Consider the following 6,000-nt stretch of genomic DNA (forward strand, 5'->3'; position numbering starts at 1 on the left):
TTGCCATCTTTTGATTTGCTTATATATTCCTCCATCTTCAACCTGGTAGTTTGATGAATTCTACTAAAATGTCTTCTAGTGTGAATAGATATATTGAATTCTTGGGGTAAACCCTACTTGTGTATGGTGAAATGTTACATGTTTAGATCGAGATAGAGAGATTGATGGATACATGTAGATTGATCTAGCTGAGATGGTGATAGAGCTGGAGTTCAATTCTCCCTTTGAGAGAACCTGCTGCAAAGAGTCACTGGCAGACAGACTCAGCTGCTGTCACTTGGGAACTACCTTACCATTTGCGTGTGGCCACGCTCTCCCTGGTCTGTGCTCAGCCAATGACTGAGCACAGGAGGAATATTAGAGCTGGGCATTCCTGCTCCACCAAGAGGATGAGGATGAGTCAAAACAATATTACAGCCCAGGGGAGTGGTGGAGATTAATGTCACCATTAAAGACCTTAAATGTGGTGTTCTTTACCATATCTTCATGTAATTCATTAGTCTGGTCCCTGCAGAAACTGGATGAATCCTGAAGAATGACTATAGCCTACAACAAACAATCAAGTAGCTCTGATCACAGCTGCTATACAGGGTATGGTATGATTGTCAGAGTTAATTTATAAGGTCTCAGGTATATTGCAAGTCGCCGTGGATTTGGTGAGTGCATTCTTTTCTATCCCAACCAGAAGAGAAGGACAGAAAGCGTGCACATTCATGAGGACTACACAACGATAAGCATAGGTTTCCCCAATGGCTATGTTAACTCTCTTCCTCTTTCAGGATGCAATCCAAAGATGCAAATCCACCTGCATATCCTAAAGAACATCACATTGCTCCCATATATCAATGGTGCCATATTGATGTGGCAGGTGGAGCAAGCTGTGCTTAATATGTTGGAGACCTTGGTGAAATACACGCACTCTAGAGGATGAGAGGTAAATTCAGTGATGAATCAGGGACCCATCTCTCTGGTAAACTTCTAGGAATCCAGTTGTCAGGAGATTTCCAGTACATAACCTCCAAAGTATAAGTCAGTTGGCTAGAGCTTGTGCTGCCTTCTACTGAGAAGGCAGGGGGCACAGCTCCTTGTAAACTGCTTCAGGTTCTGGAGGCATCACATTCTACACCCGGGTCCTAGGAATACAGCTCTGTTTCATGTGCTGGGTGACATGGAAGGCTGCTAACTTTGAATGGAGCTTAGAGTAGGAAAGGGCTCTGTTTAGTAGGTCAGGCTGTGGTGTGAGCAGTTCTGCTATTTGGGCCATAGAGTCCAGCCACCTCTATGTTCGAAATGTCAGTGATAGAAAAAGATAAAGCATGGAAAAAATGGCAAGCTAAAAACTGGGAGGAGTACAGTGAAAGCCCCTGGTGTTCTAGAATAAGGTCATGCCATTTGAGTGAGAATTATATGGCTTTTGAGAAAACAACCCGATGTTTTATTGGGTTCTGGTAGAGGCAGAACATTTCACTACAGTGCACCTAACAGTCATGCATCTAGAACTACCCATTATAAGCTAGGTCCTCTTGGACCACCAAGTCATACAATCAGGTGGGCACAGCAGCAATCCATTGTAAGATGGAGATCATACATCAAGAATGGAAGTGTAGACGGAACAAATAGTAAGCATCATGAACAGATAGCTCAGATCCTCATATCTCCCACCAAAATTGCACCAGCACCTCTTCTCAAGCTTGTCCCTATGACTATACTATAGGGGGAAGTTCCTATATGGCCGAAGGAGGAGAAAAGCCCAAATTGGATGTACAGATGGGTGAGCTTGGTGGGTTGGTGTGAACTAAAAATAAAAAGAAGCTGTATTATGGCTACAATCAGGGTAACCCTGAGAGTCAGTAAAGAATAATTTTTCCAAAGATAGAGCTGTGGGCAGTGCTTGTGTGTTGAAGAAAAAGTAACTAAAGAGGAGGAGTAGCTAAAGGTGGTCAGAGTCTGTAAGGAAAAGGATTGGGAAGTTGGAGACAAGGAGGTGGATGGACATTAGGGGGTGGGCACGGTGTGCGAAGACTTTGTGTGCCCACTGCAAAGCACTTACCTCTGAAAAGGCACTGGAAAACCGAGGAGACAGATGATTTAGCCAGTTTGTGTTAGCCAACCTCCATCATTGGCGAAGCCCAGAACTGGCAATGAGGGTGTATGAACTGAGTGGCTGAGATGAAGGCTACACGTGGACTCCTCCTTCCCGTAGTCAGTCTAGCTACAGCTGCCTCTGTATGTTGAATGTTCAACCTATTAGCAATAGAAGCTAATGTTGATACCCAATATGACAGTTTTCTCCAAAAATCTAATTAGCAACTTGGTGGCAAGTTGACTATATTCAGTGTCTTCCATTCTGAAGAACCAGTGGTTAATCCCTACAGGGACAGAGACCTATTCTGGTATGGGTTTGCCTTTCTCACCTACAGACTCAGCCAGAACCACTTGTGAAGGCTTATGAATGCCTAGTCCACAAACATGGGATACCACATAGCACAGAATCCAACCAGGGCACCCACATTTCAGCCAAGAGGGTGGAGGAATGGGCCTGTGACCATGAATCCATTGGTTAAATCACATACCACCTGAAAGAGGCAGTCTGATAGCACATTAGAACAGCCTACTTCATGAAGGCAGAGCTGAAATGCTAGTCTGGTAGTAGTCCTTTGCAAAATTAGGTGCTGTCTTTCAGGACACAGTATATGCATTAGATAAGAGACTTCTATATAATGCTGTGTCCTTATCAAGAAGAATACATGACATATATACACTAACATGTATAAAATGGATAACTAATAAGAACCTGCTGTATAAAAAAATAAATAAAATAAAATTCCAAAAAAAAAGAATATATGAGTCCAAAAACCAAAGGATCTTGTTTGCCATTGTTCCCAATGACCCAACTACAGAATCGTTTATATAGCAAATAATTGAGAACAAGAGAAATGTCAAATTATGGTATATAACATGACAGAATGATAATTAATAGCTATAATTATTGAAATTAAGAATATTTATTATGTATTGACATTATCTAGGATAATTTTTAACTCTCATCCCCACAACCCTGGGTTCTTCAGGCTTAGATGTTCTAATCTCCAAAGGGCATTCACTTTTGCTAGGAGACACAACTAAATTTCCATTTAAATATAAGCTATGCCTGTCTCCAGGGCACCTTGGACTCTGTGTGTTCAGGTACTAGCAGGTAAGGAGGTGCCTTCATTCCAGGGATAACTGGCCCTGGGCAGAATGAGGAGGGAAGGCTGCTTTTACACAATAGAGACAAAGAAATGGAACCCAGGTCTCCAAGGTTTGGTATTTGTTTTTTATTTTCTTTTTTCAAGGTTATTAGACTCATTTTTTTCCAGAAAATATATTTGGTTGAAATACCTTCTGAGACTTCTCATGTTTGATATCTTTCTGTTTCTCTTATCTCACCTCACTATAACTTTCTTGTTTCACAGTATTCTTCATCAGAACTCTGTGGACATTGCTTCATTGCCTTCTGTCATTTTATGTTATGAAAAGAATTTTAATATGCAACTACTATATAATTTTTTTGTAGGCAACCTCTTTATTATTCTGCCACTGTTCATGCAGAATTTTGTTTCCTTTATTTTTGAAATAAAAACATGTCATAAAATATATGGCTTTTTTTCATTTGTTTTATCTGGTAATCAAGGGCCCCTTTGACCCCAAACCTCAAACCTGTTGAAGAAAAGTTTTTTATTTTTAAATGTTATTTTGAGTATTGCCTCTCATCCTTCTATTCTGTTTTCTCCTGAAACTGTTGTTACACGTGTGTCATTGTTCTTTGGTACCTTTTCCATGTCTCTTATCTTTTCTCTCATCATTTTCATATCTTTATTCTTTTTTTTTTTTTTTGCGGTACGCGGGCCTCTCACTGTTGTGGCCTCTCCCGTTGCAGAGCACAGGCTCCAGACGCACAGGCTCAGCGGCCATGGCTCACGGGTCCAGCCATTCCATGGCATGTGGGATCTTCCCGGACCAGGGCACGAACCCGTGTCCCCTGTATCGGCAGGCGGACTCTCAACCACTGCGCCACCAGGGAAGACTCATATCTTTATTCTTAACTCTTATTTATTGAATAATCTGTGAAGCACATCTTCTGCTGTAATAGACTAAGGTTTCAGGTGTTCTAATGAAGGTTTTACTGCCAGCATTGCAATTTTAAATTTGGAAATAGTCATTTCTTCCAGATCTCAGATGGCTTGACTTAGTGCTTGACTAGTACAGATTCAAAAATATAATATTCTCTTTAACTTTTCACCAAGTCTTTCTCCTTTTATTACACTGAATCTGCTGAAGTTGAGGAATATTTGGTTGATTTCTTCGATTGGCTCATTTCTTTTTTTTTTTTTTTTTTTGCGGTACGTGGGCCTCTCACTGTTGTGGCCTCTCCCGCTGCGGAGCACAGGCTCCGGACGCGCAGGCTCAGCGGCCATGGCTCACAGGCCCAGCCGCTCCGCGGCATGTGGGATCCTCCCGGACCGGGGCACGAACCCGTGTCCCCTGCATTGGCAGGCGGACTCTCAACCACTGCGCCACCAGGGAAGCCCGGCTCATTTCTTTTGAATTAACGTCTCTTTTTACGTGTTTGCTTATTTTTCTCTGTTCATCCTTTCAGGTCCAAGGTTGTCTAATATCAAAAGATTCTGGTAAATTCCAGTGGATATTGTGTGGTCCCTTCTTAGACTTTTCAGGCTCAGAGGAGGGGAAAGTAACACTTTTATATTTATATAATAATTGTATTCACCAGGTAGTGATATGTATTACGAGGGATTGAGAGGTAGGGAGAGCTGAAGGTGGGATACTTTGCACTCTGCCAAGGAGTTTTTGTTTAGTTTTCTTTTAGCTTTATTAAAGTATAATTGACAAATAACATTGTAAGATATTTAAAATGTACAGTACAATGATTTGTTATACGTGATATACATATTCATTGTGAAAGTATTCCCCCCATCAAGTTAATTAACACATACATCATCTCACGTATTTCCTTTTTGTGTGTGTGTGTGAGAACATTTAAGTTCTACTGTCTTAGCAAATTTCAGTTATACAATAATACTGCTACCACCATGCTATGCAGTAAATCCTCAGACCTTATTCATCTTAAAGCTGAAAGGTTGTACCCTTTTATCAACCTCTCCCTGTTTCCCCCACATTTCAGCCCTTGGCAATTAATTTTCTACTCTCTGTTTCTATCAGTTTGAATTTTTTGGTTAAGATTCCACACATAAGTGAAGTATTTGTCACCTTGTATATTGTGGATATTAACCTCTTATTGGATATGTGGTTGGCAAGTATTTTCTCCTTTTCCATAGGTTGTCTTTTCATTTTGTTCATAGTTTCCTTTGATGTGCAGAAGATTTTGTTTGATGTAGTCCCACTTGTTTATTTTTTGCTTTTCATTGCCTTTGATTTTAGTGTCAAATCCAAAAAATCATTGCCAAGACCAGCTTTAATGAATTTGTTTATTAGTTCTAACAGGTTTTGTGTGGAGTCTTTAGGGTTTTCTATGTATAGTATCATGTTATCTGCAAATAGAGAACATTTTATTTCTTTCTTTACAATTTGTATGCCTTTTTTATTGCCTAATTGCTTTGTCTAGGACTTCCAGTCCTATGTTGAATAAAAGTGGTGAGAGTGGGCGTCCTCGTCTTGTTCTTGATCTTAGAGGAAGAGCTTTCAGCTTTTCACTGTTAATACAATGTTAGCGTTTCTGTCTCCTGATAGACAGTGTACTGATGGGCCCAAGAAAGCATTTCCCTTTGATTTTTTTGTTTTCATTTCTCTGTTTACAATACTCATCTGTTCTTGAATCTTTTCTACTTTTTCCAATGAGGCCTTGACATATTAATCATAATTATTTTAAAGACCTATCTGATAATTGCAACATCTGTGTAATATCTGAATCTGTTTCTGAAGCTTGCTATGTCTCTTTAGATTGTTCTTTTCCTCCATCTCTCCTTTCCTCCCTCCCTCCCT

At 40.3% G+C, this 6,000-nt stretch overlaps 1 long non-coding RNA gene across 2 annotated transcripts in view; it reads left to right on the forward strand.

Moving 5' to 3' along the window:
- Window positions 1-6,000, forward strand: part of LOC113627335 (uncharacterized) — a 174,531-nt gene that overhangs the window by 39,278 nt on the left and 129,253 nt on the right. For both annotated transcript variants that reach the window (XR_003435524.1, XR_003435525.1), the window contains exon 4: window positions 780-934. This is a non-coding gene — a long non-coding RNA (uncharacterized LOC113627335). The remainder of the gene's footprint in view (window positions 1-779; window positions 935-6,000) is intronic.

Source organism: Aethalodelphis obliquidens, unplaced genomic scaffold, assembly GCF_003676395.1.
Source record: "Aethalodelphis obliquidens isolate GAN/ISIS:26980383/991018 unplaced genomic scaffold, ASM367639v1 scaffold2, whole genome shotgun sequence".
Lineage (NCBI taxonomy): Eukaryota > Metazoa > Chordata > Mammalia > Artiodactyla > Delphinidae > Aethalodelphis > Aethalodelphis obliquidens.